The sequence below is a fragment of the Panthera pardus genome, unplaced genomic scaffold (assembly GCF_024362965.1).
Source record: "Panthera pardus isolate Hobbes unplaced genomic scaffold, ASM2436296v1 HiC_scaffold_24, whole genome shotgun sequence".
Lineage (NCBI taxonomy): Eukaryota > Metazoa > Chordata > Mammalia > Carnivora > Felidae > Panthera > Panthera pardus.
This window is the reverse complement of record NW_026526810.1, coordinates 135,269,909-135,282,182: the sequence shown is the minus strand read 5'-3', so window position 1 is coordinate 135,282,182 and position 12,274 is coordinate 135,269,909. Positions and strand designations below refer to the sequence as shown.

At 39.1% G+C, this 12,274-nt stretch overlaps 3 long non-coding RNA genes across 4 annotated transcripts in view; all 3 read left to right on the top strand.

Moving 5' to 3' along the window:
- Positions 1 to 12,274, top strand: part of LOC109274565 (uncharacterized) — an 84,731-nt gene that overhangs the window by 30,708 nt on the left and 41,749 nt on the right. The window lies entirely within an intron of this gene.
- Positions 1 to 12,274, top strand: part of LOC128773068 (uncharacterized) — a 68,607-nt gene that overhangs the window by 17,329 nt on the left and 39,004 nt on the right. The gene's annotated exons all lie outside the window — the stretch shown is intronic.
- LOC128773069 (uncharacterized) lies at positions 2,964 to 4,932 on the top strand. Its single transcript, XR_008417352.1, has 2 exons — positions 2,964 to 3,190; positions 3,428 to 4,932. It is a non-coding gene; the product is annotated as an uncharacterized LOC128773069 (long non-coding RNA).

Here is a 12,274-nt window from a genome sequence, read left to right as displayed (position 1 = left end):
CATTTTTGCTTTTGTTTCCCTTGCCTCTGGAGACGTGTCGAGTAAGAAGTTGCTGCGGCCAAGATCAAAGAGGTTTTTGCCTGCTTTCTCCTCGAGGGTTTTGATGGCTTCCTGTCTTGTGTTTAGGTCTTTCATCCATTTTGAGTTTATTTTTGTGTCTGGTGTAAGAAAGTGGTCCAGGTTCATTCTTCTGCATGTCGCTGTCCAGTTTTCCCAACACCATTTGCTAAGGAGACTGTCTTTATTCCGTTGGATATTCTTTCCTGCTTTGTCAAAGATTAGTTGGCCGTATGTTTGTGGGTCCATTTCTGGGTTCTCTCCTCTGTTCCATTGATCTGAGTGTCTGTTTTTGTGCCAGTACCATACTGTCTTGGTGATTACAGCTTTATAATACGGCTTGAAGTCCGGGATTGTGATGCCTCCTGCTTTGGTTTCCTTTTTCAAGATTGCTTTGGCTATTCGGGGTCTTTTTTGGTTCCATACAAATTTTAGGATTGTTGTTGTAGCTCTGTGAAGAATGCTGGTGTTACTTTGATAGGTATTTCTATTTGTCCTTTATCCTTAGTATATTTTCTGTATCCTAAGAAACATTTTCTCCCTAAAACTCCATGCTATTGGTTGAGTTTGTTCTCTATCTCGGGAGCAGTCAGATTATTGTTATCAAATAATATTGTTGTCATTACTCTTGGTTTATGCTTAAATGAAAGATGATATTTAAGGCTACGCCTTTGTTTTCCTCATGCCATTGCAAAACCAACCCATCATTAAAGGGGCTTAGCTTTGTTGCCCGTGAGTTTTTACCATCTCTGTAAACTCGTTGACTTTTCTAGTCTGTTTTAGTGTGGCCGATAGTTATCAAGGACCTCTGTCTCAGCTCTGTGCTGCTTAGCACCATGAGCTCTTTAAGGCAGGAATAATAACTTACTTTTGTGCTTCCCATGTCTAGCTTAACAAATGGTGAATTAAATTGTTAGTTATTCTAGTATGTTATATAGGTACTGCATTGTTTGCTAATGACTTTGCGTATTCACTCTCTTTTTCTCTATTCTTGCCTCTAGCACAGACTTAACACAGAGGAAATGACTAATGCTTACAGATCAAATGATTTTGCGGGGAGCATAGATAATCCACTAACAGCCAGCAAGTAGCCTTAGAACTTTCTTCCATATGTCAGAACCCACTTATTAAATGTGAATGCCTTAATAATGTGCTTGGCTGGACAGAATCATTTCCTCTTGTAAAAAAAAGAAAATGAAAAAGGTAACGTCTACTAGGCCTGTATACACCAATGACTTCACTCCCCAAACATCTGTTGTTTTTATTGGCTGTGGTATGACATGTTTTAAATAAATGCAGGCTAATTAATTTACCTACAACAGCATCACACTAATAGACGCTCCTAGGTATGTGGCTTATGGGTCCTAAGCACTCCAGATTTACACAGTTGTTTTCACGATAGAATCTGAATCGCTAAGATTAGCCGGACTTTGATTTGTTTACCAAATTCAGAACTATTAGAATCAGAGAGGAGAACTGAGATCATTTTAGGATATGTGGAAAGAACGGCTCTGCCTTGCCCGTGTTGCTCTTAGGCAACTGTTATGCCCAAGAGATGATACGTTCTAAAAACGGGAGATTTCAGAGAGCTTAGGTGAGTTTATGAATGACCCATCCGTAGCCAGGTAGTAGGGAAGTGCAAGAATGTTCGAGATCATGTCCTGATCTCTCAGAGAATGATGCCTGGGAAGGCAGCGATGCTCTTGGAGACCAGTGCTGGGCTGGAGAGCTCTTTAGCTTGATATATTAACTGCTCTATCAATGAAACAGGATTTCTCAACTCCCCATTGTACAAAATCCATGCTTATTTCAGTAAAGTGAGAAAGTGCCAACAAGTGTAAAGAAATAGAAAAGATTCATTCTCGTTACTCGATGATTGCCACGTCTCTGCTCTTTTTAACAGGTGCACATTTATTTTTCCACTATTTTATTAAGAAAAATTTCAAACGTATAGCAACAATTTTTGGTGAACACTCATATACCCACACTAGATTTGGCCATTGACATTTTGCTGTACTTTCTTCATCATCTATCCATTTATCCCTCTATCCTTCCCTCCCATCCCTCTATCAATACGTCTTATTTTATTGATGTTTTTCAACAATTCAGCATGCATATCTGGAGCTCATTCTATTTCTCCTTTTGATGTCAAATGCCCAGATCTTAAGTGTTCACTCCCTGAGTGTGTTGGGTATCCACTAAGGTGACCCCGAATGATACCTGGCGTTCACACCCTGCATAATCCCCTGAAAACTTGCTTGTAAGCAACAGCTTATGGCAAAGATGTTAAGATGTCACTCCTGTGATTATGTTGTATTGTTTAAGAGTCCATCATGCTGGTCGACTGGTGCTAGACTTCTTGCGGGCTGGCTGAAGTAGGAACCCATATTGGAGGAGCTCACATCACCAGGGGCTGTGGGAGGCATCTGGGGTCCGAGGGTCGTCTCTATCAAGAGCAAACAGACGGCTTGGCCCTCAGCCATAGGGTGAGAGCAAGCTTAGAAGTGGATTCTTCTCCAGCTGGGCCTCCAGATGAGAACATGGCCTTGCAGGACCCTGAACAGAGGACCTAGAGAAGTCATAAGTCATGCCCAAGCTTCTGACCTACAGAAGCTATGAATAATGAGTGTGTGTTATTTTTTTAAGTTTATTTATTTCCTTATTTTGAGAGAGAGAGAGAGTGAGAGCATGAGCCAGGGAGTGGCAGAGAGAGAGGGAGAGAGAATCCCAAGCACCCTGTACACTGTCAGTGTGGAGTCTGATGTGGATTTGAACCCATGAACTGTGAGACCATGACCTGAACTGAGGCCAAGAGTTGGATGCTTAACCAGCTGAGCCACCCAGCTCTGTGTGTTGTTTTAAATTGCTAAGTTTAGGGGCACCTGGGTGGCTCAGTCGGTTGAGTGTCCGACTTCGGCTCAGATCATGATCTCATGGTTTGTGAGTTCGAGCCCCACCTCGGGCTCTGTGCTGATAGCTCAGTGCCTGGAGCCTGCTTTGGATTCTGTGTCTCCCTCCCTCTCTGCCCCTCCCCCACGCTTGCTGTCTCTATCTCTCATAAATAAATAAAAGCCTACAAAAAATTTAAATTGCTAAGTTGATGGGGATCTGTTATGCAGCAATATAAAACTAGGTATTGGGGGGCACCTGGGTGGCTCAGTCGGTTAAGCGTCCGACTTCGGCTCAGGTCATGATCTCGCGGTCCATGGGTTCGAGCCCTGCGACGGGCTCTGTGCTGACAGCTCAGAGCCTGGAGCCTGTTTCAGATTCTGTGTCTCCCTCTCTCTCTGCCCCTTCCCTGTTCATGCTCTGTCTCTCTCTGTCTCAAAAATAAATAAACGTTAAAAAAAAAAACAAAAAAAAAAACTAGGTATTGGTACCGAGAAACAGGGTGCTGTTGTAACACATACCTGAAAATGCGGAGTGGTTTTGGAGCTCACTAGTGGCCAGAGAAGCATGATAGAGAAAGCCTACATCTTCCTGAAAAGACTGTTTAATAACAGAAACCTGGATGTTAAGCATGCTGCTGGTGAAGCTCATAAGGAAGTGAGAAGAGTCCACTTGGAAACTGGAGGAAGGGAACCCTTGACAGGCAGTGGCGGGAAGTTAAGTGACACTGCTTCCTGAGTATGGAAAACAGGACTTGTAGATGAGGAACTCGGTCGTACAGCTAAGGAATACCAAGCAAAGTTCTGAAGGCCTCCCCTGGTTTCTTCTGGCTGCTTACAGGAAAATGTGGGCGGAAAGAGAATTGATGGGCAAACCGTCCAACAGACAGGAAGCAGGACTGGCTGATTGTTGAAAATTCTGAGCCTCTCCGGATGACAGCAGGGGCTCAGATTCAGACAGCATGGGGTGTAGAGAAATCCGAGGGTGTGACTGTACCACCACTTGCTAAAACCCAAAAGATCAGAAGGCCAGGATGTTCAGTAAAAGAGACTTTGAGAGGGTATGCCCCACCGATCCACTCAGTCAGACCGGAAAACCTCTGGAAGGTGTGAGCGCATGAACCCCTGACATCTCCCTCTTGAGAGCAGATGGGACCAGAGCCTCTTTGCGTGGGCTTGTCGAAATAAGGGGCCGTGCTGCAGAGTCCCACATGACAAGGGACCCAGGGCAACCCAGGGCGGCCCGAGAACTGTGCAGGGGCTGTAGGACCTCAGGCAGTCTCCAGGCGGTAGCCAGCTGAAGCTAACCTCAGTCTGAGAGCTGCCAGGACACGAAATTCTCTCAACTCGGCGGATGGTAGAAGCAGATGCTTCCCCAGGCAACCTTCGCATGAGAACACAGCCCGGCCGTCGCATGCACCGCAGCTTTGTGAGACCCCAAGAAGAAAACCCAGTGAAGTTGTGGGTGGACTTCCGGCCAGCCAAAGCTACGAGGTCATACGTGTGTGTGGTTTTAAGCCTCTGTGTGGTTTGTGGTAACTTGTTATGCAGCCTTACAAACCGAATACACTGGGTTTTGACAAATCCGTACCCTGCAACCCAAATTTCTGCCCAGATAGAAAACATTACCATCACCCTGGAAAGTTTCCTGCTGCCACTTTCGGGTCACTCCTCACCCTCAAACCCCGAGAGGTGGAAACCCTTCTGACGTGTTTCCACCCTATGGATTAATTTCGCCTGTTCTACAGTTTCATATAAATAGAACCACGCTGCGTGTATGCTTATGTTGTTTCTCTAATCGCACTTCGCATAATAACGTTTGCAGCTTATCCATGTTGCGTGTATCAGTGGTTTGTTGCTGCCGTGGAATGTTATCCTGTGACGTGAATATATCACAATTTGTCCTTTTTGTTGTTGTTGTTGTTGATGAGCATAGGGGCAGTTTCTGGTTTTAGGCCATTATGAATAAACCTGCTGTAAGCATTTTTTTTGGTTTGTTTTGCAGAAGTCTTTTTGTGAATGAATATGTATTTTTATTTCCTTAGGTAAACATCCACTTGTGGAATTGCTAAGCCATAGGATAGGTATATGATCAATTTATAGGAAACTTACAGGAACTTTTCCAGAGTGGCTACATCATGATACATTCTTCCCAACAACGTGTGAACGTTCCAGCTGCATTGCCTTCTCACCAGTTTTGGTGTTTCCATCTTTTAAAATTGTACCTGTTCTAATAGATGTGTAGTACTGTATCATTGTGATTTTTAAAATGTTTATTTATTTATTTGAGAGAGAGAGAGAGAGAGAGAGAGAGAGAGAGAGAATGAGTGCATGAGTGGGATAGGGGTGGAGAGATAGACACAGAATCCCAAGCAGGCTCTGTGCTGACACCCCAACAAGGGGCTCAATCCCACGAACCGTGAAATCATGACCTGAACCAAAACCAAGAGTCAGACGCTTAGCTGACTGAGCCACCCAGGTGCCCCTGGAAAATCTTTTTTTGAAACCTTTACCTCCTGCTCCCTTTTTGAGGAGAGGTGTTGTTTTTGCTTTACTATTATTGTTGAGTTATAGGGGCTCTTTATGGATCCTGGATACCAGTCCTGGGTCACATGTTTTGAAAATCTTTTCTCTCCTATGGTGGCTTGCCTATTAATTTTCCTGATGATGTCTTTGGATTGACAGAAACATTCATTTTTCATTAATTCTGATTTTTCAGTGTTTTCTTTTATGGTATTGCTTTATGTGACTTGTTAAAGAAAACTTTGCCTGTCCTTAAGCCATGAATATATTCTCCTATGTTTTCTTCTTTTATTTTTTTTTAAAAAAATTTAAAAATGTTTTTATTTATTTTTTAGACAGAGACAGAGCATGAGCAGGGGAGGGGCAGAGAAAGAGGGAGACACAGAATCCCAAGCAGGCTCCAGGCTCTGAACTGTCAGCACAGAGCCTGATGCGGGGCTCCAACTCATGGACTGTGAGATCATGACCTGAGCTGAAGTCAGACGCCCAACCATCTGAGCCACCCAGGCGCCCCATCCTATGTTTTTTTTAACGCAAATACCACAATTTCCAAATTACTATAACTATACAGTTAGTTTTGAAGTCAGGTAGTGTAAGTCCTCTAGTTTTGTTATTTTTTTTCAAGGTTGCTTCATATATTAAGGCCATTGCTGTCCAAAAGAACTTTCTGCAGTGATGAAAATATTATATACCTGCACGGGTTAAGGAACAGCTACATGTGAATATTTTGCATTTGAAATGTGATTAGTGCAATTAAGGAACAGAATTTCTAATTGTATTTAATTTTAATTTAATTTTAATTAATTTAAAATAAATTTAAGTAGCCACATGTGGCTAGTGATTACTATAATATCCAGCGACGTTATTGGTTTTTTGAATTTCCATATACACCTTATTGTTTTATTTATTTTTAATTTTTATATTTATTAAAACAATTTTTTAATGTTTATTTATTATTGAGAGACAGAGCGAGACAGAGCATGAGCATGGGAGGGGCAGAGAGGGGAGGGGCAGAGAGAGGAGGAGACACAGAATTTGAAACAGGCTCCAGGCACTGAGGTGTCAGCACAGAGCCCGACGTGGGGCTTGAACCCACCCACTGTGAGATCATGACCTGAGCCGAAGTCGGATGCCCAACTGACTGAGCCACCCAGGTGCCCCTCCATATACACTTTAGAATAAACCTGTCAATTTCTACTGCCCCAAAAAGCCATTAGCGTTATAATTGGGATCACATTGACTTTAGAGATCAATTTGGGTAGAACTGACATCTTAGCAATGGTTAGTCTTTTTATCTATTATCATGGTATATTTTTCCATTTATCCTTAGCCTTCTTTAAGTTCTCTCAATATGTTTTGCAGTTTTCAGTGTACTGGTCTAGCAGATATTTTGTAAAACATTAAATTAAATTAACTTGTTAAATTAAGCATAAATGAAGTATTTTATGTTGTTTGGTGGTATTCTAAGTAGCACTGTTTTTAAAACTTTTTTTTCAATTGTTCGCTGTCATAACTTTTGTATATTTACCTTCTATCCTTTGACATTGCTAAATTCACTAATGCATTGTAGTAGCAGTTTTGTTGATTCTTTTGGATTTTCTGGGTAAACAATCAGGTTATCTAAAATAGAGACAGTTCTACTTCTTTCTTTCCAATCTGGATGACATTCATTTGTTTAATTCTTTATTTATTTTTATTGGCTTATTGTATTGGCTAGAGCCTCCACAATGCTGAATAAGAATGGTGAGAATAGACATTCTTGCCTTGTTCCCAACTTAATGGAAAAGTTTCACTCTTTCATCTTTAAATATGATATTGGTTGTATATACGATGTTATTTCTAGTTTTTATCATGAGTGAGTTTTGAGTCTTACCAAATGCTTTCTTTTCTTTTTTTTTTTTTTTTTTTTGCATTTGTTGAAATGGTCATATGGTTTATCTCCTTTAGTCTGTTAATACTATGAATTGAATTATTTTTAAATGTTAAGAAAACTTTAAATTTCCGGGATAACTTCTACTTGGTCATGATGTATTATTCTTTTCCTATTTTGCTGTATTCTACTTACTAATATTTTGTTAAGGACTTTTGCATTTATGTTCATGAGAGATATTGTTCATATTTTTATTTTGTAATGTCTGTCAGGCTTTGATTTTAAGGTTTCAGTAGCCTCACAAAATAAGTTGGGAAGTGTTTCCTCCTCTATTTTTAGAAAGAGTTTGTATGTTGTTGGTGCTTTTATTTCCTTAAATGCTGTGAACTAGTGAAGAAGATATCTAAGCATGCAGTTTTGTGTGTGTGTGTGTGTGTGTGTGTGTGTGTGCCTGTGTTTGATAGAAAAACTAATTGTTTTTGTAGATATATGACAATTGAGATACTCTCTTATAAAGAATTTGTCCATTTCATCTAAATTGTCATATTTGTTAAAGCTGACATAGTCTGTAACATCTGTAGGATCTGTGGTGATGTCCTTATGTCATTCTTTATGTTGTTATTTGTTCCTTCTCTCTTTATTTTCCTGACCAGAATATCTAGAAGTGTATCAATCATATTAATTTTTCCAAGAACAAGCTTTTGGTTCCATTGATTTTTCCTTGCCTTTTTTTGGTCTTATATTGCATTGATTTCTGGTTTACTATTTCCCTCTGTGTACTTACTTTGGGGTTTCTTTGCTCCTCTTTTCCTAGTGTCATAAGTTGGAACCTTGGGTTATTGGTTTTAGATTTTTCTTACTTTCAAATACAAGTATTTTAAGCTTTGATTGCCCTCTAAGCACCGCTCTAGATCACTTCCACTAATTTGGTATATTTCCATTATCATTTGGTTAAAATATTTTATTTTTCTAAATGTTAATTTAATTTTGGGAGAGAATGAGAGCACAAGAGAGGTGCAGAGAGAAAGGGAGACAGAGGATCCAAAGCGGGCTCTGCGCTGACAGCAGAGAGCCCATGTGGGGCTCAAACTCAGGAACTGTGAGATCATGTCCTGAGCTGAAGTCAGAAGGTTAACCGACTGAGCCACCCAGGCGCCTCCAAAATATTTTCTAATTTCCTTTGTGACTTATTATTTGGCTCATGTCATTACTTAGCAGTGTGTCATTTAACTTTCAAATATTTGGGCTTTTCTAGATATTTTATTTCTAATTCCGTTGTGGTCAGGGATCATACTTTGTATGATTCTAGTGTGACTTGTTGTATGTCTTGATGAATGTATCCTGTGCCTTTGAAAAGAAAGTATATTCCATAGGTTTTGGGTGTAGCATTTTATAAATATCAAAAAGGTCAAGGTAGTTGATAGCATTGTTCAAATCATCTGTATCTTCACTGATTTCGTTTGTTTGTTTAGTTGCTTTATTAATAGTTGAGTGAGGGGTGTTAAAATCTCCAACTATGATTTTGGAGTTGTCTACTTCTTTTTAATTGTATCAGTCAATATTTGTTTTACACACTTGAGGACCTGCTATTAGATGCATACACGTTTATGGGTTGTTATGCTCTTACGATGAATTATACTTTTATCATTATGAAGTATTCCTCCTTCACCTCTGTTAATATGCCGCTCTCGAAGTTTATTTTATCTGATTCCTAAGGATGAGTTTAAAATGAAAACAAAAACAAATAAGTGTACCCAACTATTTGCTGTCTACAAGAGAGAGACATGTTAAGATATGAAGATACAGATATATTGAAAGTAAATGAGTGTAAAAATATATATCATGAAAAGAGTGAGCATAAGAAGGCTGGCAGGACTCTACTAATATCAGATAAAATGGAGTTTTTTTAATTAGATATTTAATCAATGAATATTTAATGTATTTTCTTGTATAGTTGGATTTACGTCGACCATTTTATTATTTGCTTTCTATTTGTCCCACATGTTTTTTGTTCATCTTTGCATTTTTTTTAGGTATGATAATGGCTATCAATTTTTTAAATTTATTTTATTTAAAAATATTTTTTAATTTTATTTTTTATTTTTCAAAATTTACATCCAAATTAGTTAGCATATAGTGCAACAATGATTTCAGGAGTAGATTCCTTAGTGTCCCTTACCCGTTTAGCCTTTCCCCGCCTCACAACCCCTCCCACAACCCCTCCCATAACCCTCAGTTTGTTCTCCATATTTATGAGTCTCTTCTGTTTTGTCCCCCTCCCTGTTTTTATATTATTTTTGTTTCCCTTCCCTTATGTTTATCCGTTTTGTCTCTTAAAGTCCTCATATGAGTGAAGTCATATGATTTTTGTCTTTCTCCGATGGACTAATTTCACTTCGCTTAATACCCTCCAGGTGCATCCACGTAGTTGCAAATGGCCAGATTTCATTCTTTTTGATTGCCGAGCAATACTCCATTGTGTGTGTGTGTGTGTGTGTGTGTGTGTGTGTGTGTGTGTGTATACACACACACCACATCTTCTTTATCCATTCACCCATCGATGGACATTTGGGCTCTTGCCATACTTTGGCTATTGTCGATAGGGCTGCTATAAACATGGGGGTGCATGTGTCCCCTCGAAACAGCACATCTGTATCCCTTGGATAAATGCCTAGTAGTGCAACTGCTGGGTCGTAGGGTAGTTCTATTTTTAGTTTTTTGAGGAAACTCCATACTGTTTTCCAGAGTGGCTGCACCAGCTTCCATGCCCACATCTTTGCATTTTTTTAGTGGTTGCTCTAAACATTGCAATATGTATCCTTAACTTATCACAGTCTACTTAGTATTAAAATTGTAGCTCATCATGTAATACATACGAACTTTACAATTGCACAAGTTCATTTACACCCCCTTTTCTTCTATATTATAGTTATTATATGTATTACACTTGCATTATAAATCCATCCAGACAATGCTATAATTTTTCACTGAAGTAGTTATAAGTATTTTTAAACACACTGAGAAAATAAGTTTTTTTTTATAGCTATCCAGAAGTTCATATAGTCATCATTTTCCTCAGAAGATCTGAATTTCTATATAGTATCATTTCCCTTCAGAAAAAAGAGCTTCCTTTAGCATTTGTTAGTGTAGGTCTGTTGTCAGTGAGTTCTCAGTGATCTTTTATCTGAAATAGTTTTTATTTTGTCTTGATTCTTTTTTTCCTCCATTTGCTCGGCCCTCTTAATTTTTTTATATGAAATTTATTGTCAAATTTATTTCCATACAAAAGATATATTCACTGAACATAGAATTTTGAGTGAACAGATTTTTAATTTGTTTTTTTTTTAATTTAGGATTTTAAAGATGTTTTTCTAGTGTATTCTGGCCTGTAACAATAAACTGGAGGTCATTTGAATTGTTGTTCTTCTGTATGTCATGTCTAACTTTTCTCCGATTGCTTTCATAATTTTTCTATCTTCGATTTGGAACTGTAGTCTCTGGGCACCCAGGTGTGGTATTCTGTGTAGTTTTTCTCCCTGAGGGTCTCTGATCTTCTTATCTGTAAGTGTACATCTTTTATCAAATATGGGACATTTTTGACCATTTTTTCCAAATGTTTTTCATCCTATTCTCTCACTCTTCATTCCACCAATTATGATAGACTTGTTGGCATTGTCCCACGGATTCTTGGACTCTATTAATATTTTCTAATGTTTTTCTTTAAATTTCTCAGGTTGGATAATTTCTGTTGGCATGTCTCCAAGCCCACTGACATTCCTCTCTCATGCCATTGTGCTGTTGAGCATATACAATGAAAATCTTATTTCATATATTGTATTTTGGTGCTTTAGAATTTCCATTTGATTATTATTTTTAAAATTTGTTTAATGTTTATTTTTGAGAGAGAGGGACAGAGAGAGAGGGAGAGAGAATATGAGTGAGGGAACGGCAGAAAGAGAGTGAGATACAGAATCTGAAGCGGCTTCAGGCTCTGAGCTGTCAGCACAGAGCCCAACATGGGGCTGGAACTCATGAACTGTGAGATCGTAACCTGAGTTATAGTCAGATACTTAACCGACTGAGCCACCCAGGCACCCCACCATTTTATTATATTTTATAGTTTCTTTTTAAAAAAAATGTTTATTTATTCTTGAGAGAGAGAAAGAGAGAGAGAGAGTGAGACAGAGCATGATCAGGGGAGGGACAGAGGGAGAAGGAGACACAGAATCTGAAGCAGGCTTCAGGCTCTGAGCTGTCAGCACAGAGCCCAACATGGGGCTGGAACTCATGAACTGTGAGATCGTAACCTGAGTTATAGTCGGATACTTAACCGACTGAGCCACCCAGGCACCCCACCATTTTATTATATTTTATAGTTTCTTTTTAAAAAAAAATGTTTATTTATTCTTGAGAGAGAGAAAGAGAGAGAGAGAGTGAGACAGAGCATGATCAGGGGAGGGACAGAGGGAGAAGGAGACACAGAATCTGAAGCAGGCTTCAGGCTCTGAGCTGTCAGCACAGAGCTCAACATGGGGCTCGAACTTATGAACTGACCTGAGCCGAAGTTGGATGTTTAACCAACTGAGCCACCCAGGCACCCCTATTATTTTTTACAGTTTCTATTTATCTGCTGGCATTTCCTATCTTTACATGCTTAAAGAACACATTTTCATTTCTGCCTTTGTTTTTAAATCATTGTCTTATAATTTTGACATTTAGATCATTTTGGAATTGGTCTCCATGTATTATGTTTTGAGAATAGGACACATTTTTTTTTTTGTTTCTTCTGTGTTGCATAATTTTGGGATAATAATGGACATTGTGAATACCATCTGGAGTCTGTTATATTTCTCTGAAGAATGTTGATTTTTTTTTTAAAGCAGACCATTAACTTGATTGGACTCAACCTGCAAAGTCTTTCTCTTGGAAGAGCTAA